This window comes from Rutidosis leptorrhynchoides, chromosome 4 (genome assembly GCF_046630445.1).
Source record: "Rutidosis leptorrhynchoides isolate AG116_Rl617_1_P2 chromosome 4, CSIRO_AGI_Rlap_v1, whole genome shotgun sequence".
In the NCBI taxonomy this organism is placed as follows: Eukaryota; Viridiplantae; Streptophyta; class Magnoliopsida; order Asterales; family Asteraceae; genus Rutidosis; species Rutidosis leptorrhynchoides.
In genome coordinates, this window is record NC_092336.1 from 407,982,395 (window position 1) to 408,006,759 (window position 24,365).

At 35.5% G+C, this 24,365-nt stretch overlaps 1 long non-coding RNA gene across 1 annotated transcript; it reads left to right on the forward strand.

Annotated features, from left to right (window-relative positions):
* The first annotated feature begins 14,343 nt into the window (after positions 1–14,343).
* Positions 14,344–17,281, forward strand: LOC139844137 (uncharacterized). The gene is made up of 3 exons (XR_011757835.1): positions 14,344–14,875; positions 15,179–16,672; positions 16,923–17,281. It is a non-coding gene; the product is annotated as an uncharacterized lncRNA (long non-coding RNA).
* Positions 17,282–24,365: the final 7,084 nt, after the last annotated feature.

Consider the following 24,365-nt stretch of genomic DNA (forward strand, 5'->3'; position numbering starts at 1 on the left):
TAAACTAGTAATTGATATAGTCTAATATTGGTGTGATTGTCAACTGCCTTTCTGTCAATTTGTTTGTAGTATGCACCAGGTCAACTATCAGAACAAAGGAAGGACAGAAAAAAAATTAAATAAATAAAAAGGGGATAGAGACTTTAAACAAATTTGGTTTTATGTTGATTTCTGATTCTCTGGTTCGTACAAGAGTAGATAGAAAGAAGAAAATCGTTGTAGATAGGTCACAAGAGAAAGCAGATTCAATTATCTGTTTTTTTTTATCACTGATAAACATTACAAATTAATATATATATACATTAATATTAATAATACTAAACAACAATGATTTTATTTATAAAATGATGCACTTTTATTAGTACTAATAATATATTTTTCTTTTAAAAATATTAATAATAAAAGTGATAATAATATTATGATAATATTAATTAATAATAACAAATATAATAATACTAATATGAATAAGAATTATGATAAAGTAATAATAATAATGTTATATAAGAATGATAATTATATTATTATTAATGATAAATATTTTGATAGGGATAATAATAATATTTAATAATAATACAGGTATTATTTAAGATACAACAAGTCACATGTATCAAATTTCATATTAGAAACAATAATATTAATAATACTGATGTTGATATTAATATTAACATTAATGTTGATAATACTAATGAATGTAATAATATTAATAACATATAATATTTATAAATTACGTATCATAATTATATCTATAATCCATATAATATTTATCTCTTTTATATGTAATCCAATATATATATATCATAATAGTTATTTATAGAATGCATACATTTTTATGTGTAGCGTTATTTTAATAACCAATTTATTATTTTGTATATTATTTTTTATACATAATAAATCTTACGGATCTATTGTACTTTATTATTTATTTTTAATCTACATACTTTTATTTATTTGAATATATACATATATATATATACATATATATATATATATATATATATATATATATATATATATATATATATATATATATGTATTTATTTATTTATTTATTTACAAACAATTGTTCGTGAATCGTCGGGCATGGTCAAAGGTTACATGAATCCATCTACACAGTTCAAAATTTTTTTGTGACTCAACCTTACAGACTTTGCTTATCGTGTCGGAACTATATAAAGGTTAAGTTTAAATTTGGTCAGAAATTCCCGGGTCATCACACCAACCACGATATCAAAATCACCCAAAGTCATCGGAATGAGATCAATTTTAAAGTTTTCGGCACCAAACACAACATTACAATTTTTACACACATCAACCACTAGCACCGTCTTTCCATCCGCTATTTCGACTTCTACCGGACGACTTAACTTAGCTAACAATTTATTAAGTTTAGGCACAAATTTTGGAGACACAACGACAAATTTGCACCGCTATCAAATAGAATGCTTGCCGGATTAGAGTTAACCATGAAAGTACCTGAGACAACTTCATTGGATTGTTTGGCTTCATCATTAGTCATTAAATAATTACGCCCCCTTGCCGACCCCGCCGTCTTCTCTATTCTCTTAACTTGATCATTTCGGAGATCGGGGCACTCCGACTTCCGGTGCCCTTCTTTTTGACAATTAAAACACGTGATTGTATTAGTAGGCGGTTTTGGACAATCACGAGAGTAGTGACCCTTTTGCCCACAATTGAAACATGTGACCATGTGACCACTAGAAGCACCCCTCTTCACGCTACCGACACTTTCGGTTGCTCCCTTACTCTTCTTGTTCGAAAAACTAGAAGCTTCAAACTTTCTTTTACTTGGCGCATAACTAACCGGACTCGGAGCTTACGCTTCAAACCCCTTCGCCACAACTAAAAGCTTTGCAAAAGTCTCAACATGACCAATACTAATTTTACCCTTCAAATCATCTCTAAGGGTCGCATGAAAGTCTTCCATTAACAATTGATCGTTCCCCACATACTCGGGGCAAAAACGCGCCTTGGCGAGAAAGTTGGTTTTGAGAGTGTTTAGGTCCAAAGACCCTTGACGCATGTTCCTTAACTCGTTGCGCAATTTAGAAAGATCCGCTTGCGTACGATATACGAGGAAAAACTCCTTCTTGAACTCCGCCCAAGACAACCCCACAAAAGCCGCATCACCCACCATATCAATTTTACCATCGAGTCAATCTTTAGCATAGCCCCTCAACAAACTAGTTGCAAGCCTTGTCTTCTTCTCGGGTGGGCACTCGGTCGTGCAAAAACAACCTTCAACATCGGAGATCCAAGCCGCACTTTTCATGGGGTCGGGATCCCCGTGAAAGTGAGGAGGCTTAGTCGCCAAGAAGTTCTTACAGCTAAACTCCAACTCAACCCCATTTTGAGGTCTAGAAAACCTCCTTTCAACTTCTTCTTTGACGGCATTGGTCATTCGTTCTTGAATCATATCGACAATTTGTTCTGAAACCGACTCTTCGAATATTTGTTTAACCCTTCGTGAGAAAACCAAAACATAGTTTTCTAAAGCGGTCTCAATCTTAGTAGTCATCTCATCTTCCTCCACATGAGAGGGACCACCATTGCCATTTGTATCCGTTCCGTTTCTCGTCTTCATTCTAAGATTAAAAATGGATTAGACATCATCAACAATTTAATACACATATATACCTATGCATATGACCGCGCACACACCACATCTAGCTCGATACTTGTCGCACATCCTTGCTTGACTTGACTTGCAACCGTAATAGTGGTCGCGACTCACTATTACGCTCACATGTCGTGCCATGCTCAAACGTATCACAACCATCTTGCTCGATGTTCAAAACAATAACACATGATTAGTATGTCATAACATAAGCATAGTTAGTCCGCCTATGCACCAATGAACTATTCAAAACCCGCACCGACCCGTAGTCCTACAAGTCCCGCATATAATTCAACAACACAAAAGTCTAAGTCTAGGCGCCTATCTCAAGTCACCTAAATCCCTTAGACCATGCTCTGATATCACTTGTAATGACCCAACCCGTTAACCAACCAAAACTGCAAAATAAAAAAAAAAATTCGAAGCAGGCCTGACCAGGCAGGGTGCGCGGCGCGCAACCCTTCCTGTGCGCGACGCGCACAGGGCCTGGCAGCCTGCTGTCCAAATTGTTCCATTTTTGTAAAAAGATCTAACACTTCCCATCATTTTTAGACGAAATACTTTTCACATCATATTAGTATAAGTAAAACTAGCACGAATCAAAGATAAAACGAGTTTTACATCACGGGGCCTACATATGCCCAAAATACCATTAAGTACGAAATACGAGTTTCGACCACAAAAGTTTAATTGTCAAACGTCACTAGAGCATGGTGTTTGGGGTTAAACTACCCAAATCTTGGTCGAACTTCCAAAAAGCTAAAACCCCCGAGAGCCACTAATTCAAGCGAATACCTTTGCCCTTATCCAAGCCGGATCCTAAAAAGGTAAACAACGAGAGGGTAAGCTAACGCTTAGTGAATGCAATAATTATACACATACATAGATAACCTACTTACTTGCAATCACATACACAATTACCTCATACACGCTAGCAATTTAAGTGACATATCAACGCAAGGTATAACGCTAAATCTCCAAGACCACAAGCTAGCACAAACAATAGCATATATAACACGAATAATATAAAGTGCCACACTACAAACACATAACCATGGTTAACCAATAGTACAAGGGAATGGTACTTCGAATTTCCCATCGGTGTTCCCAACAACCGTTAGCGCACAACGAATTATAACACTAACACCGGAGTGGTATCGATCGCCTGAACTTTAAACCCACCCGTCACGTGTAATGTGGTATCGAACGCCCGAACTTTAAACCCACCCTACACGCCCACACACATACATGACATGGCATCGAACACCCGAACTTAAACCCATATCATATATTGACCCGATGTGGTATCGACCTCCCGAACTTAAACCCATATCGAATCTTGTACAAGTAAATACATTATATACACACATGTATAATCATTCCACTCACCTTGTCGACTTGGCGAGATTTCCAACAATAACTTGTAACCTTCAAAGCGAGTCACCTAACACAATTAATTCACATAATAAGTTGGACTACCCACCAACTAACCTCACTAGTGCATTTATGACTCATTTGCACTAGAATCGCACATTAAAGGTCGAGACCCACAACTAATCACTAAAAGCTAGTGACTAAGGTTCTAAGACTTCCATCAACACATAACTAGGGTGTTTTCATACTCAATTTATCCCGCTAGGTCAAACCCACCCATTTGACCCATTTCAAGTCAACCATAAACCCTAGAACCAATTTTACTAGCAACACAAGTGAGCTAGTGAATAACTAACCATTTTAGACTCAATAACACCAATTATTACTTTGAAACCCTAGGTTAGTCATTCTTGAGTCCTCTTGACTCAATCTTACCTAAAACCCCCAAAATCACAAACAAAAGGTTTTATGTTCATCACTAACCCAAGTTCTAACCCTTAAACAATTTAAATTAAGGAAATCAAAATTAGAACTTACCACCACAACCAAAACGTAGCTAGAGAGGAGATGAACAACTTTATAACTCGAGCTAAGACCCGAAACTAGCTCCTTCTTCCTTTACTTGAGCTTTCTCTCACTCAAATGGGTTTCTCTCACTAAAATTGAATTAGAAAGATGAAGATGGTTGAAAATGGAGTTATGACTCCCAACCCACTGATTTGGTGATCTTATCTCGTCCCCAAGTGAAATTACCACAATGCCCTTCCAAAATATCTAATTAAAAAGGCAGAAGGGCTACAGTAGGAGTGCGCCACGCGCACCCTTAAGTGTGCGCTGAGCGCACCTAGGCCTGAACAGAATCTGACTTCTGTTTAAATCCAGAATTATTCCCACACTTTATGTACTATAATTACACGTCTGTACAATAATTATTAGGGTGTTACAACGTGAGCAAATCCCCATTAAAGGAATCACTTAACCGACCAAGTGATTTGACATCCGAAATCTCGGACACCCAAACATTAGACAAAGACCTCAAGGATCCAGACTCATCTTCAAAATCTACTACAATTGAGTCATGAATGTGCTTCGGGTTCGTAGACTTTACAAACACAAAAAGCGAACCCACATTACCCAAATTCGAAGTGGATTTTGCAACAGCGATAAAATCCCCAAATAATTTTTCCACTACCGAGGCGTTTCTTTCAGACACAAATGGCACCGGAATCCCAGAGATTTCAAGCCAAGCAAAACGTAAAAACTTTTTTGCAAGCATCTCAAAAGGAGACACCATCACAAATTCAAGAGCATTAGCATTGATTAACTTATTAAAACTGCCAATGTCGCTACAAATACATATACAACCAAAAAGACCAAAATTACTGATATGTGAAACCTGAACCGAAGACGCAATAAGAAAGCTAGACACCTTGGTGTCAACAATAGGAACATAATCAACCAACAAAACCGAAAAACTCAATTGATTGTGTATAGAGGAGTTAGGAAAGATCTTACAACGCAACGGCTTAACCGTCATTGTCTTATTTCCGTTAGAAGACCCAGGAGAACGAACATCAGGCCACCCAACATAAATAGGATTTCCAAAAATCTTTGACCCATTCAAGGCATTAACAGCAGCAAGAGCATCCTTAGCCTCTAAAAAAGAGACAAGGGAGTACCTTCTAGTCATCCAAAATTTAATTTCTGTTAAAGTCCAAAATTTACCAAATGTAGCCTCCATCATGTGCCTGGTAACTGTTTTTCCAATCCTCCCCACGAAAATCGTACGATTAGAAGCCTTTGCTCCATTAGGATCCGTTCTCACCGAATGTGAAAAACGGGAACCCCTTTCAGCCGTCGTCTGAATTCTTGATCTCGAAAACCCCGGTGGTGATTCATCATCAGAGATAGTGTTACAGAAGATAGGAGGAAGGAAATCCCCAAACGTGATAGGTTGAGTGATTGGCCGTGAAAGGGAGATTGAGGGTGAAGGTGTTTTGAAATTAGGGTTAGGGTTTGAAATTGGTGAAAGATCCATAATTGAAAAAAGAAAAAGGTTAAATTTGAAGATGCTGTAAGAAGAGAGGGATGAAGGTTGAAAAAGGTTGAAGAACGGCGGTGAGCTCCGGTGGAAGGAGCAGATTCCGGCCAAAAAACTGTTGGCACAATTTTCAAGTCAGAGAGCTGTTGGCACTGTGCTTATTAATCTTTTTTTAAAGTACTTGCTTTAGTAGAAGTAGTAGTAAGAGTTTTATGAGGGTATAGATGTAAAAATGTATGGTAGAGATTTGTTTATAGAATCACGTTTTGTAACAGCAACCTCATAATTACTGCTTGATTTTCAAGTTTTCAACATACAAAAACGGGAAAAATCAATTTTTATTGTTTTTTGCCAAACACTAAAACTTGGATTATTTTCGATATCAAAACGTGATAATCAAAAAATCCATCTCAAAACGTGAATTCAAACGCCCTTTAAAAGACAAAGTTAGACTAAAACACAAAGCTAGACTAAAACAAGTGTACTTATCTCGTAGTAGCCTACAATTCATAAAACTTATTGTAACTAGTCAATAAAGAAATAAAACAAGTATGCATATTGAAATTATCACATAATGAATGACCGTCAAAGTGTCGGTATTTTGATTGATTATATAAAACTAAAATGAAAGCAAAAGACGGTTTTAGAACCAAAATGGATGAAAAATAATTTACTTAGACTTTTTCTTTTTACCGCTAGTGTTTGGATGCTTTTATATTAAGACTGGATTAATTATCAACGTACGTAAATTATCTAGTCGGTTTAGCTCCCTCGGCATGTTCACTTTATCAGGATTTATGTTACCCAAGTCGACAATATATTAATCGGAATACTGATCATAATAGGCAAGACATTACATAAAAATTCACATGGAATCATCGAACCTTAGGCCCGGCTGCTCATCTCACTTGAATCCTCACGTGGCACGTTTACTTGGTCCCTTGGAACTCAATCAATCAGATGATCATCACTATACTCCGCTTAAACTCTATCCGCTTCTACTTGCACTATTCAATTATAAATAAACAAACATTTTCACATCGATTATCTCATTGAGGACGTACTTCCTCTCGAGACACCGTCAATTTTTATTCTTTTTTTTCTTTCGGAGCAACAACTTCAAATTATTTACGTCAATTATTAAACTTGATTTGATGTTAGTTTGTTGAGTATATTCGAGTATGAAACAAAAAATGAAATACTTGGAAGCAAGGTTGTAAAAGTCGCGAGTCGAGGACGCATCGGTCGAGACCTAAAAAGGACGCGTCGGCCGAGTCGGGGGACGCGTCGGGGACGCATCGGTCGTTACCAACGTTGACTTTATTAATAATTTCTTAAATATATATTTATATATATGTAAAATGGTTGATTATGTACCATAAATTTCTTAAATAAGAACTTGAATTTAAAAACAATCAAATTTTAAACTCAATTAATGTTACCGAGTACATAATCAGTAAGGACACGGAGAAAAGAGCGGCCTAAAATATGAAAACAAACCCTAATTTTAAAATATATCAGATCTTGACGAAAATTTGACTGACTTTGACCGTTTTGACCGTCTTTGACAGACTTTGACCGAACTTTTAGCTCTGACCATCTTTTGAGTCGTTTTCAGAAAAAACGGGACGGAGAACCCAAAAAACGACGCATCGGCCGACGCGTCGGTCAAGTCGGACGACTTTTACAACACTGCTTGGAAGCCCAATTCCAAAAAAGGTCTAAATTAGTAAAGTGATAATGTGACGTTAGTTTAATAATGCTAACATATATAGTACATGATATATACACATTTCTGTATAAAGTAAATGATATACTCCGTATACACATTTCTATTTTATCGATAGTTTTCACGATGTCGATTCTTGTCAACGTGTTGGTTTCAGAACAACTCTACATAAAACAGAACATATGAAATTCCAATAAAAACCACCTTAAAAGAACGACAATTCTAAAAATTAATTCCAATACACACAAGTAAAATTTCATTCACCGATTTTATGTAATAATCTCTTCGTTTCAAATTTATTGTTAGTCTAAATAAATACGAATACAGAAATAATACTTAAAAGTATTATTTTTAATGTTTTTTTTTTGTAGCACTAGTAGTCTTTTTGATGTAATTAGGTCTTTTGCTTTTCGTTGATTAAACATAGGGGCCATTTAGTTTCAAATTGGAACTCATGGCTGTCTATGCCTTTGTAATCATCCCTTAGCGACTTACTAGGGATCGTTTTTAATACAAATTTCTTTGGCCGTTAAAAAAAATAAAAATAATATTTAAATACGCTAGCTTACAAAACCCTAATAATAATAATAATAATAATAATAATAATAATAATAATAATAATCTCTCTTCTCTCTCTTACACTAACTAGTAAAATATAGCCCGTGCGTTGCTGCGGGATACAATTTGCTCGATAATTTAAACATTATTTTAATAGTAAAAAAGAAAGATCCGCACATTGCAGCTCAATAATGCATGATTCCGCTATATACATTAAATATTTATTATGTACTCCATTCGTCCCAATTTAATAATCCAATTTTATCCCAAATTAACATTCCACCTCCAGAAATGGATAATGACATTTCTCAAAATATGTGTTTTATTGTTTGAGGACAAAAGGAGTACCAATTTCGATATGTATATTGCAATTATAAACTACTCCCCCTACCCAATTTAATCGTCCACATAATTATCACCCCGTCATTATTTTCAACTTTACAGTTTACTCCTCACATTTTACATATATTTTTATTTTGCATGCATTAAGTAAGGGTATAAAAGAACGGTATTGAATTATTCTTATTTATATATTGAAGCAACTACCATTAATTTGAGTTAACCCAAAAAGAAACACTAAACTGAAACACTAAACTATTAGTTTGAGTTAACTTTTAGAACTCATGGCTGTCTATGCTTTTGTAATCATCCCTTAGCGACTTACTAGGGATCGTTTTTAATACAAATTTCTTTGGCCGTTAAAAAAAATAAAAATAATATTTAAATACGCTAGCTTACAAAACCCTAATAATAATAATAATAATAATAATAATAATAATAATAATAATAATAATAATAATAATAATAATAATAATAATAATAATAATAATCTCTCTTCTCTCTCTTACACTAACTAGTAAAATATAGCCCGTGCGTTGCTGCGGGATACAATTTGCTCGATAATTTAAACATTATTTTAATAGTAAAAAAGAAAGATCCGCACATTGCAGCTCAATAATGCATGATTCCGCTATATACATTAAATATTTATTATGTACTCCATTCGTCCCAATTTAATAATCCAATTTTATCCCAAATTAACATTCCACCTCCAGAAATGGATAATGACATTTCTCAAAATATGTGTTTTATTGTTTGAGGACAAAAGGAGTACCAATTTCGATATGTATATTGCAATTATAAACTACTCCCCCTACCCAATTTAATCGTCCACATAATTATCACCCCGTCATTATTTTCAACTTTACAGTTTACTCCTCACATTTTACATATATTTTTATTTTGCATGCATTAAGTAAGGGTATAAAAGAACGGTATTGAATTATTCTTATTTATATATTGAAGCAACTACCATTAATTTGAGTTAACCCAAAAAGAAACACTAAACTGAAACACTAAACTATTAGTTTGAGTTAACTTTTAGAGGTTGTCGTTAACAAAATCTTTATTATTATTATTATTATTATTATTATTATTATTATTATTATTTCTTAATTATTATGTATTTTTATTATTATTAACGCTAGCTATTAATTATTATTTAGTCATTTTATATTAGTCAACTCATTTGTATGCCATATATTGTAATTGACTAGTTTAATACTCGCGAATTCGCGGGATTTTGAAAGCGAAAAATTTGCAAACCCAAATTTTAAATTTAGTTATGATATAAATATATTTTACACTTAGGTTTAAACATATTTGTATTAACATGATGCATATAAGGTTAAACGTTGTACAAGTTTATAAGGAGACAAAAAGCATATAAAGATGAGGAAACAAAGTTGAAGATACACAAGATGTAAATAAAGTTGTTTTGATAGCAATTGTGAACGCAATATAAGTTTATAGATACGCACTTATCCATTTAATGGCTTGCCACATTACACTTCCGAACTTTGAGGTTGTGGTGGAATTATTCTCCTAAGATTCAAAGTAACATGTCTCATCTTAGGTATCTCCATTCTTCAAAAAATGGGATCAAATTCTTATATATGGATGCAACGATCTGTTGCCTTGCACAAAGGAATTTAAACCCATATTAGTAGAACAATATAGTCGAACAACATCAGCATTCAACCAATATTACAAATACCAACATAAATATACAACAAATGAGTTAATTTAATTACATTATTATATAAAAACCAGTAATGTATAAATAACGTTTCAACAGTTACTATTTTTTCTAATTTGTGAAATCACAATCTAGATATTTCTTACAATATTTTCACAATAAATAATTATTATTGTGAAAATATTGTAGGACATGATTATAATTAATGCACTAATTATTTATTAGAAAGTGTTTGTTGGTCAAATTAACCGAGGTCAGTTTCAATTTGTTTTAAGACAACGATTCGACCGAAACTCATTTTGACTCGTTAAGTGGGTATCATTTTTACCTGCTATATAATCAAAGGAAATAAAAGGATACCTGCTTGAAAAATAATTCAAGGGCGGTTTGTGCACTTAAAAACTGCTGGATGAAAGCATTAATTGACTCCGTCTGAAACGGACTTGTCATTACAGCAAAGAAGTAACATCTTAAGAATGGCATCGCCAGATCGTGCGTAAAGCATATAGGATGACACTGTGCTTGTTTCCATGGAGTCTATACGTGTCAACCACTTCTCTCCATCCCAATTCAAATTCTTCAACCGAGTGAAAAATATAGAGTACGTGAAGGAGTAGTAACCGTTTATTGGATTAAACATTTCAATTTTCCCCATAGAAAACAGTTAGGGGTATAACCTGTAAAAGACAAATAAAAACTGAACATAGATAATAAAAAATGAAAGCTTTAGTGTTTTACCATTAGCCTCCCCAGAATTTCCATTATACAATTGATGTAAAGTAAATGAACGATCGACGACTCGACCATTGAATAACAAAAAAATCAAATTAAATGTAAATTGGTAATACGAAATTAACATGTAATACTACAAGTCAGTAATTATATGATTATATAAACGATAGGAATGCGTACATGAAATTTTTGGAGAGTTCGTACCAACCATTAAAGGACCCTGTGAAATCACCTGAAACATACATTAATTGATATAAGGAGAAATCGAGGAATCATAATTCATAATAGGTGATTATAAATAGTCCGTAATCGAAGTAGATAATCAGCAAAAACGCTGACACATAATCAGATACTTAATCAGCAAACTTACACATGACGATACATGTTTTGTACGATTAGACTTGCTACTATTTGTATGGTTAGATCTTTCACGCTCATGACATGCATAACAAAATAAGTTTGTGTAGACACCATAAATGAATAAATGAAGAGAATAATTTTGGTTGAAAAAACACAGATGAAGTTACATACCAACAAAGAACCTATTAGCGAACAAACTCCAAAGTAACACATTACGTGTGTCTCACCATATAATCGACTACAATGTAACACAAGTATAAATACAGCTACTAACACCAGTTCCCCATATAGGTCCAAGGCTGCAAGGATCATAAAACAACTATATACAGTTGAAATTTTATATTTTAATACATAAGAAAGGTTACCAAAGAAGAGGTTCCAAGATGTGCGAGTTTTGGAACAGATCGAAACTGGATGCATTTTGTATGGGTTAACACCAGTCTGGTTAGATAAACCAAAACACTTGTTGTCCTTGATAATTTTCGAGTTCCGTAGAACTATTGTGTCGTATATGATGATGAAAACTATATTAAGAAAACAGAAGGTTTCATTGACTGAAATGAAGTTAAATTCCAACCCATTTAATTATTTCCTTTTAAGCTAACTTTTTAATTTTTTATACATTCAATTGGCTATAACCAAAGCATAACCCGAAGTGACACATACTCAAGTAAATTGCTCAATAATGCTACAAACGTATGGAAACATAGTCATAGAAAATGAATGTCATTAACACTATTCCCGTTATCTTTAACATTTAAGTCTACACATCTACACAAATAAATAAATAGAGGAACTCATTGACTACCATGCCTACCATAGAGGTTCATATGAATATGAATATCCTCCCCTTATTGGGAAAAAAGGTCAAACTTTTCAGTAGGAAAACTTCAAATGCAATTTCGACATCCAATTTGAAAAGCACGAGAGGATTACGGAACACAAAAATTGACCTTACCCGTTACTGACTTGTGTTCTGCATTTCATGAAACACTTTATAAGGATTGTAAAATATTAATTAGGCTTGCAATATATCCATACAAACAATTAGACATACATCTATGTAAGCATCAATTGACATCTATCAATTGACCTTCTTTTTTTTTTTTTGTAACCTGGGTATCCAACTTTTTTTTAACTGACTAATCTCAGGGCGACTTCCCGCTTTGCGAGTAGCCCGGAGTCATTGCAGGCGAACCTCCGTGGCCATGAGGAAGAATAACTTCGTGGGTGCAAGGAATCAATTGACCTTCTGAATAATAAAATAAATGGATCATTATTAGTTTTGAACTTACCCGTTATCGACCTTCCTTCTAATTGACATTTCATGAAACAGTGTATAAGCATTTGAAGATATTTTTCTACCCGTAAGTGTTTCCACCTTACTCAATGTTAGCGGTAACAACCTTTGGGTCGTAATCAAGCATAGAAAAATTGACCCATACAAATAATCTTGTACATAAAGTGGTTCTGCTCAACAACACATCTCCGACCCATACAAATTTGATTTTACGTGAACTAACCCAAAGCTCAACCGTTCCAAACTCATCCATATGAAAGAGAAATAAGCTAATAGTCAATTTTAATGCAGTTAAATTGCAGAACACATGTACTGAAAATTGAGGATTATAAATAGTAAACCAATTTTCAAAACACAATTTCCGAGAGAGATTAATTGACACCTATAAGTGAATATAAAATTGACGATTAACGAAATCCATCCTCAAGAATAAGGAAATCGAAACACACATTTAGGGTAACACAAGATCAAGTATATTCAATTAAGTCACATCAGATTTAGAATTCAATTAGCAAGTATTTCATATTTGTACAATTAGGTCAAAAATATATACAATCTAATTAAAATAGACAATATAAGGAGAAGTAACAAACCTCACGGTATGATAGATGCAAATGTTGGGAAAATATGGATGAACCCTGGATCTTATGCGACACTGACGTCATCGATTTGGGTAGAAGATAAAGAGAAGCAATTAATTATAATCACCAAACAATTTTTTATGTTCAGATCAAATTTTTTGTTGCTTCGTGATACATATTCGATGGATTTCTCTGATTTTTGGTTCGAAGAATGATTTCAGTAGGCTTTTGTTTATGTAATTTGGTTTAGACAGAGAAGACGTGATTTTTTGCTTATGTAATTTGGTTTGAACGTCGGATTGAGCAAATCTACACATCTATGTGTGTATGATGATGAAATAGCACTTTTTTCTACCGTCCTGATTTCTGGCGGATTTCTTATGTAGGAAAAATCTGAAAAGATCACAATTATGAAGTTGGTTAAATCAATTGAAAAGGGCCGCCCATTTTTTTTATTAGTGATGAGCGGATATAAATTTGAGCGTGATAAAAGGGGAAGTTATAAGAATAACTGTAAAGTTTTAAGGAGAAGTTTAATTTAAGGGGAAGTTTTAAGGGTAAAATAGATAAATACAATTAGTCTTAACTAAGATAAAATAATCCAAGCTAAGACAAATGTTAGCCATTAGATCATCTTTTTAAGGGTTATGATTTAATTTGAAAGGAGATTTTTTAAAGTATTAGCTAATATAGGCTTTACTTTAATAGTTAGGGAGGATTGGTCAACTTAGTGCATGATATAATTGACCAAACCTTGTTGTTTGAACACATGTTATAAAGTTATGGCGTTTTACATGGAACTACAAATCTTAAAATTTAAAGCGACCAAAAATCTCGAGAGTTTTACAAGTATATATATATATATATATATATATATATATATATATATATATATATATATATATATATATATATATATATATATGTAAAATAACAAAGTGCTAAATGCATGATAAGTCCACTTCAAAGCACATCCTAGCCATCCATTAAGAAATCATCCTTAAATCTCATCCCTCCATCACCTCCCATCTTAAATCACGTGATAAGTCTTACTTTCATCAGTTAAAAAATCTAAACTACCCCTAAACTAAAAAACTACACGGAACAAATTTGTGAAATTAGGGGTTCAATCAAATTTGTGAAATTAGGGGTTATCGCACTATCAATCGGGCCTTCATCATCAACCAAATCTCTAAATCTCTGATGTTTTCCTCGCTCAATTCTTCATCGGCGATTATGCTTTTTATGTTTGTGTTATTCATATCGACAAATATGCATCAACGCTGCAGATTCAATCGGATTTCTTAACAGATTCAACTGGATTTCTTAAATGGTTGAGGAAAATATCATCAGCGCGTTCGATCGGTCCGACAATCATCACTGCCATCATCACTGTCTTGATTTAGTTTCTACACTAAATTAAACAACTGACTTTGCATTATCGATTTTTATTTTGATTATTATACAAATTAGGGTTTGTAACAATGGGAATGGATCGATTTTTTTATCCTGTTTCACCTACCACAAGTAAGCCTTGAATCCTTTAATCTTTTGATTTTGATTTTGATTATATCGATCAGGTATGTATTTTATTGTTCGTTATTTTCGTTAATACTCGGTAAATGGATTTATGATTTCAATTTATGATCAGTGCTCTATGACGAAATTTTATGTAATGAAAATAATTTGGTAAACTAAGTTTTACCTGGACCAAGTTTAAATATGCATATAGATCCAGTGACTTACTATTGTCAAATATATTTGTCATGTCAAAAAATGAATACAATCTAATGTCAGTTTTATGATAATTTTCTTATTTATGTGGTATAGGAGAAAATTGTCATTTTGGCTCATCTTTTGGATATGTTGCTGTTCGTCTCATACTGCATTTGAACTGGTTTAGAATTGAATGAGCTTAAAATGGCAATTTCATTTAATCAAGAAGTTAGTGTTTCGGTTGATTTGTATTTGAAGAAAGATGTAAGGGGTGAATGTGGTTCAGGTCATGCTAATTTGAATACAGTGAACAATGATTTGGGTTCAAACGTTATGGATAAAGGTAAAAGAAAGGTTTGTGATGATCAAAACGAAACAGGTATAAGGAATTGAAGAAATATAAATGGCAGGTTGACGGGTCCATAATTTTTTTTTCAAGAAAGAGGACTTTGATCCATCTGGGACATGTCATAATGCTACGGATACAGTGAGTGACGACTTAGGGAGTCAAAATGTTAGAAATAAAGGTAAAAGAAAGGTTTACAATGATTAATGTGACACCAACATAAGAAAATCAAAGGCAAAATAAATGTTGGACTTCAATAGTAGAGTTCGGGTCAGGACAGTCTTGGTAAGGTTCACATTATGGCCCGTTATAATACGATAACAGCTAATAAGACAGATTCTAAAGAAGAAACTGTTGATGTTTCTAACATCTATGGCATGGCTCAGCAAGATATCAAGTGAGCCCCTTGCAGTAGTCGCTAGGAATGGATCGATAGTTACAATGGGAATGGATCGATTTTTTTATCCTGTTTCTTCTACCACAAGTAAGCCTTGAATCCTTTAATCTTTTAATTTTGATTATATCTATCAGGTATGTAGTTTATTGTTCGTTAATACTCGGTAAATGTATTTATGATTTCAATTTATGATCAGTGCTCTATGACGAAATTATATGGAATTGATTTTAGCGTTTTATTATTTCCAACTAATTTTTCGACCGATTTTGATAAATTATTAGATCAGGCTTTTGTTACGGGTAATGTATAATCGTCGCTTTTTCCAATCCTATTAGGGTTCTTCATTGTTATTCGTATTCTACATCATGAACATCATGTATGTCGATTTTGCTGTCTTTTTATTTAATCTGAAAATGAATTAAGGGTTCATACCATTGCTTCAGATAATGATATTGAAATCATTTGATTATTTTTCCTTTTAGTCGAATGGGTTCAAGATCGTAAACCGGAACTTTATCGAACTAATGATGTCTGCAGACTTTTAAATATTTTGATATTTTTGTTCTGAGTTTCTCATGTTTATTGGGATATATTGTGTTATGTAGCTGTGACCATTGAATGTGTAATAAGACCAGCTACTGCACAGATGGTTGAGATTGTGTCTACTAATGATGCTGGGATCTTAACCTCTGAGGGTACACTGAACTTCGTAAACTGAGGTTTTATTTTTTTGTTTTTTCGGTTTTCTCAAATCACGTGTTCGATGGAGTTTTTGGAATCACGATGCTTTGTTGTTGTAGTTTACGGGTTCAAGTCATGGTAGCAATTTTTTGGAACTTGTGTCATTAGTGGTGACTTATTAAAGGTAAATTTACTTTTTTTCTCCTTTGACATCTAATCTCAAATTATTCTCTGCTTGAACATGATTTGGAGAATATTATGACCATGATCATAATTGAATATATATAATATTTACTGATAGATGGTTTAATTATTTATTACTTGATTGCGTTGTTTTTTAAAGTACCAATGATCAAATTGAAAAAGTGCATTCTGTAGCTGCACTTATCTTGTCTTTTAAGGTGTCTTTATCTTATGACAGCTGTATGTTGCAGAATATGGAAGTGCTGAAGAAGATGGGAAAGTTTACAGGAATAACATCAGTGCCGCAGATAGAGAGAATCATGTTTTAGTATTCAAGAGAGCACCAGTGACAGTACAAGTTGTTATTGGCACAACTGGTACGGTAAATAAATGGATTTCAGCTAAGAAACTCGGCACAAATTATATTAAGATTCTTGTGTTTGATGAGGCGGATCACATCATTTCTAAATTAATATTTAGATTCTGACTTTTCATAATTCGTGACTTGTGTTTATTAAGGTGAGACTCTGCTATATAAATGCTTCACTGAAACTCTGTTATGTTTGTTATTTCTTCTCTATGATTATTATCATATCTAATAGTTATAGTTATGATTGGCTTTGTTGTTGTTGGTGAATATTTCATCAAGTTCTTTTTTTGTATAGAGTTGCTTTAAAGATAACACTGTCCGGATAATGAAGGATATAGTCAAATTGTAACCACCCAATCCAATATCTAACCGAATACGCGAAATATATATATATATATATATATATATATATATATATATATATATATATATATATATATATATATATATATATATATATATATAGAGGAGTGCTCGGCGCGCAACCCCTCTATGTACGCGGCGCGCACAAGCCAATTCAGGTTCTGTCCGGATTTGCAATTATTCAAATAAAGATCACCCACTTCCCGACATATTTAGACGAAACGCTTTTCACAACATGTTATAATATGAAAAACTCACACGATTAAATAATAAAATAAGTTTTACGAAACGGGGCCCACATCGACCCGAATTACGAGTTTCATACAAAACATGAGTTTCGACCACATTAGTTTAAATTCCAAACGACACTATGAGGATGGTGTTTGGGGGTTAAACTACCCAAATCTCGGTCAAACTCCAAAAGCTATATGTACAAAAGCGTCCCCTATCAAAACAAAGCGGGATCACTAATCCAAACGAACGCCCTTACCCTTGTCCACGCCGGAGCCTATAAAAAGATAAGCAACGAGAGGGTAAGCAAAACGCTTAGTGAATGCAATAATTATACACATACACATATAATATACCTATTTGCATACACTTACACACACCGTATAATCGCTAGTAATAACAATTAGCATACCAACTCCGAGTATAAGCTAATAATTTCCAAATACCGCAACTAGCATAATCAATAGCATATTCACTGAAATAATATATTATGCTATACAACAACACATACGCAAACTATATGGTTAACCATTCTCGCGTCATGGTGCTACCGGCTCCGTGGTTCACACCATACGCAATACTATGACGCTACCGGCTCCGTGGTTCACGTCACTACGCATTTGAGTCATACTCTTTTATAGTGCTACCGGCTCCGTGGTTCACAATTTGGTGTCACCGGCTCCGTGGTTCACACCTCATTTTATAGTGCTACCGGTTCCGTGGTTCATACCTCATTTTATAGTGCTACCGGCTCCGTGGTTCACACTTTAACGACTCGTACTATAGTGCTATCGGCTCCGTGGTTCACACTACAACACACGTACCATGATGCTACCGGCTCCGTGGTTCACACTACAACACACGTACCATGGTACTACCGGCTCCGTGGTTCATACCATAGCATACAAATAAATACACTATATACATACATGCATAATTACTCCACTCACCTTAACGCCTTCGGTGAATGTTTTATACTTCCGCATGCTTCAAGGCAAAGTACCTAATACAATAAGTACTCAATCAACACACAAACTAGTTGGACTAAACACCAACCATTCACTCATGTGCATTTAATGTCTTAAATGCATTAAATGCCCCGTTTTCACCAAAACCGTCCATTTAAGGTCAAGACCATCACATATCACTAAAAGCTAGTAACTAATGTCCAACAACACTAACTAATACACAATTAGGGTATTTCATACCCATCTTTCCCAACTAGGTCAATTATTACCCATTTAACCATTTTAAAGTCACACACCCATTTCGGGTCATCCACTAACCCCGTTAACACCCATTTGCTTAATAACTAGGTGTGTTAGTAATTAACTAACCAATTATGACTCATAAGTCCATTTAACATTTCCAAAACGCTAGGTTAGTCATCCTTGGGTCCTCATGACCTAATCTTACCCAAGAACACCCAAAATCACCAAATATGGGTTTTATGTTCATCACTAACCCAAACCCTAACCCTTAAACAAATTAAAATAAGGAAATCAAAGTTAGAGCTTACCACCACAATCACAACGTAGCTAGTGATTAGATAAACAACTTTAACACACGCGGTTTGGCCCGAAATCAACTTCTTCCTCCTTGATTTGAGCTTTCTCTCTCTCAAATGGGTTTCTCTCTCTAAACTTGAAGTAGAAAGATGAAGGTGGTTGAAAGTGGAGTTATGACACTCCATCCACTGATCTTGTGGCCCTTAACTCGGCCCTAAGTGAATTTACCAAAAAGCCCTTCCAAAATATCAATTAAAAGAAACAGAATCCGGCTATAGTAGTAGTGCGCCACGTGCACCCTTAAGTGTGCGCTGAGCGTACCCTGGTCTGGACAGGCTCTGACCTCTGTTTAACTGCACAATATTTCCCACACTTCAAGTACCCTATTTACACCACTGTGTAATAATTATTCGGGTCTTACAACTCTCCCCCACTTGAATCGGAGCGCGTCCTCGCGATCCAAGCCGCATGACAAGAGGGAAGATAAACCAACACAAACTCTTCGGGCTCCCAAGTAAACTCGGAACCTATACTACGACGCCATTGAACTTTAAAAGTTCTCACCTCTTTATTTCTCAACCTTTTGATCTTCTCATCGAGTATAGCAATCGGTTCCTCAACATACTCTAACTTATTGTTTAGCTCAATCTCGTCTAATGGCACCCATGAAGAATCATCCGCAAGACACTTACGGAGATGGGAAACATGAAATGTATTATGGATCCCCGCAAGCTCTTCGGGTAATTCCAAACGATACGCAACTTCACCAACACGAGCTAAAATTTTAAATGGCCCAATAAACCGTGGAGCTAACTTTCCCCGTTTTCGAAACCGAATAACACCTTTCCATGGCGAAACTTTAAGCATCACCATGTCACCTTCTTGAAACTCAATCGGTCGCCTTCATTTGTCGGCATACGCCTTTTGTCCATCTTGAGCCTTTTTCAAATGAGCCCGAATCATATCAATCTTGCTATTCATCTATAAAACCAAATCGGTACTCCCGATTTCTCTTTGACCCACTTCACCCCAACAAATCGAGGTTCGCACCTCCGGCCATAAAGCATCTCATAAGGTGGCATCCCGATACTAGTATGATAACTATTATTGTACGAGAATTCCACCAATGGTAAGTGCTCATCCCAACTACCGCCAAAATCAATAATACACGCCCGTAACATATCCTCCAATGTTGATTCGTACATTCGGTTTGAACGTCCGTTTGAGGATGGTACGCCGTGCTCAATTTCAATTGTGTACCCATATCTTCATAAAACTTTTCCCAAAATCGAGATGTGAAACGAGTATCTCGATCCAAAATAATAGATATAGGAACCCCATGTCTCGATATCACCTCCTTGATAAATAACTTAGCCAAGGTCTCCGACGATATCGCTTCCCGAATGGGAAGAAACAAGGCACTTTTCGTCAAACGATCAACTATTACCCAAATCGAGTCTAATTGGGTTCTCTCCGTCTTTGGTAACTTTGTGATGAAATCCATGGTAATGTGCTCCCATTTCCATTTCGGAATTTCTAACGGTTGTAACATACCATACGGCTTTTGGTGTTCGGCTTTAACTTGCAAACACGTGATGCATTGTTCAACATACTTAACAACATCACGTTTCATGCCCGGCCACCAATACTCCTTCCTTAAATCAAGAAACATTTGCGTCGCACCCGGATGAATGGAATACTTTGACTTATGTGCTTAATCAAGTAGCACTCGTCGGAAATCTCCCATTCTAGGCACCCACACTCGTCCTTGAAAGGACAACAAACCATGCGGACCTAAGGTATGAAACTCCGTTTGGCCCACGATCCATTCCTCATGTTTGTTGTTAACAAAAGCTTCAATTTGTATCTCACTGAGCTTTACAAGAAAATCGTTAGTAATAATCATGCGTAACTATCCTACTCGTATCGCCGGATATTGACTCTTCCGACTTAACGCATCCGCGACCACGTTCGCCTTACCCGGATGATAAAGTATTTCACAATCGTAATCTTTTACCGCGTCCATCCACCTACGTTGACGATAATTCAAATCTCGTTGATCAAAAAGATGTTTTAAGCTCTTGTGATCCGAATAAATCGTACACTTGACACCGTACAAGTAATGGCACCAAATTTTCAACCCATGCACCACCGCCGCCAACTCAAGATCATGAGTCGGGTATCTCGTCTCGTGTTCCTTTAATTGTCGAGAGGCATAAGCGATGACTTTACCTCTTTGCATTAAAACACACCCGAGCCCATTTAAAGACGCATCACAATAAATTGTCATGTCTTCTACCCCTTCCGACAACACTAACAACGGAGCTTGACACAACCTCTCTTTTAACAATTGGAAAGCAATCTCTTGCTCATTTTCCCAATTAAATCTAACGTTCTTCCTCGTCAACTTCGTCAATGGAGAAGCGATCTTAGAAAAGTCTTGGATAAACCGACGATAATAACCGGCCAATCCGAGAAAACTTCAAATTTCCGTAGGTGCAGTCGGTCGTCCCCAACCTTTTACCGTCTCAATCTTCCCCGGATCTACTTGAATACCATCTTTGTTCACAATATGACCAAGGAATTGAACTTCCCTTAACCAAAATTCACATTTGGAGAGCTTAGCATACAACTTCTCCTTCCGCAACGACTTCAACACACCCCGCAAATGATGTTCATGTTCCTTCATACTCTTCGAATAGACAAGTATGTCGTCAATGAACACGATTACCGACTTGTCCAACATAGGTTGGCACACTTGGTTCATAAGATCCATGAATACCGCGGTGCATTCGTAAGACCAAAAGGCATAACTACAAATTCAAAGTGCCCATAACGCGTTCGAAAGGCCGTTTTCTCAATATCTTCCTCGCGGACCCGCATTTGGTGATAGCCGGACTGTAAGTCAATTTTAGAAAAATAAGTCGCACCTTTGAGTTGGTCAAACAAGTCGTCAATTCGAGGCAATGGATAACGATTCTTGATCGTCACTTTATTCAACTCCCGATAATCAATACACATCCGCATACTACCATCTTTCTTCTTCACGAACAAAACCGGAGCACCCCATGGCGAGGCACTCGGTCGAATAAAACCCTTCTCAAGCAACTCTTGGGTTTGATTTAACAACTCTTGCATTTTCGTTGGCGCTAAACGATAAGGAGTTTTAGCAATGGGAGTAGCTCCCGGAACCAACTCAATGCGAAATTCAACTTGTCTTTCCACCGGAACACTCGGTAATTCGTCCAGAAAAACGTCTTTAAATTCACTAACCACCGGAATTTCACAAATGGATGGTGGCTCTTCACGAGTATCAACCACATGGGCAAGAAAAGCCATGCCACCACTAACAAGAAAACGACGTGCCCGTGCATAAGTGCATAATGGCACAAGTCTTCTCCGTGTCTCGCCGTGAATAATTAACTCTCCCCCACTTGGGGTCTTCACACGAATAGAATTTTCATGGCATGCAATATCGGCTCTATAGAGATCGAGCCAATCCATACCAACGACAATATCGAATTCACCCAAGGTCATCGGGATAAGATTAATTTTAAACGTTTTGGAACCAAACACAATATCATAATCTTTACAAACATCAACCCCTAGCACCGTCTTACCATCCTCTATTTCAACTTCTACCGGATGACTTAACTTAGCTGGTGGTTTATCAAGCTTAGACACAAATCGCGGAGACACAAACGATAAATTTGCACCGCTATCAAATAGTATCCTTGCCGGATTAGAGTTAACCATGAAAGTACCTGAGACAACTTCGTTGGATTGCTTGGCCTCATCATGGGTCATCAAATAATTACGTCCCCGAGCCGTACCCGCTGCCTTCTCCAACTTCTTAACATGATCGGTGTTCAAATCGGGACACTCAAGCCTTCGGTGCCCTTCCTTACCATAATTATAACAAGTGAGTTTGGTTGTAGAAGATGGCTTGGTGCAATCACGAGCCATGTGTCCTTATCGCCCACAATTATAACATTTGGGTCCAAAACCCCCGGACGTACCCTTCTTCACACTACCAACACTCTCACTCGCACCCTTACTTTTCTTGTTCGAATGACTAGTAGTGTGATGACCCGTCCAAATCCACTTGGACGAATACATCATTCATCGATTTCATAGTGAGGTACTGACCTCTACATGATACGTTTTGTAAACATTGCATTCTTTTGAAAAGGCACACCATTAATGAATATCAAATTCCAAGGTTTTTGACATCTGATGATTTCTACATATAGAAAATCACCGTAAATAATAGTTTACAATACTACATCCGTTGACAATGTAGTCAAAATAAGATACATGGTGATGATTTTGTGAATGCAACGTTTTCTCAAATAAAGCATGTATGACTCCATGCACATAGCTTGTATAACATATAAGCAAACAGCGAAAGACTTCTAGGAACCTGAGAATAAACATGCTTAAAAGTGTCAACACAAAAGTTGGTGAGTTCATAGTTTTAATGTTGCGCATAATCTGTATATAAAGGTGGATCACAAGATTTCAGTTGTTTCATCCAGAAACGTTTATCAAAATATTCTACAATATTGAGCACCCTGGTAACTAAACTTTAACGTATATATAATAAGTACCCCTGTTTTAACATACATGCAACCAACATGTACAATACACGCAAACCAACGTGTACTAACCTCAAATAGTATACGTCTGTTTTATAGTTCAGACTAGGGTTTCTATACCTGAAACAGACGGGGATGTCAAGCCCTATGGATCTATATACAACTACTCGCGCCCACCAGTTCTTATAACCGGCAGTTACTAGTTACCAAAGCTAAGGGATTTTCGGTTCAAACTCGGTGTAGAATTTAGTATGTACTTGTATCCATTGCGTTTAAAATAAAGTGCATGTATTCTCAGCCCAAAAATATAGATTGCAAAAGCACTTAAAAAGGGAGCATATGAAACTCACCTTAGCAGCACATAAATTCATTCACCGAAATGTGACCGAAATTCGGAATGCAAAGTAACCGTAGATCTCAACCTAGAGAACATATGTTGGTCAATACATGTCTAACAAGCTAGGTTTGGTCATAGTGTATCACAATCCTAATGCTCGAGACCGTCATACAAAAGTTAACCAAAGTCAACTCAAAAAGTCAACCTGACCCAATATGATCTTTAAATGTATACATGTTTATTATATTAACATAGTATAAGTCTTGATAGTTGAACGAATTTATAGT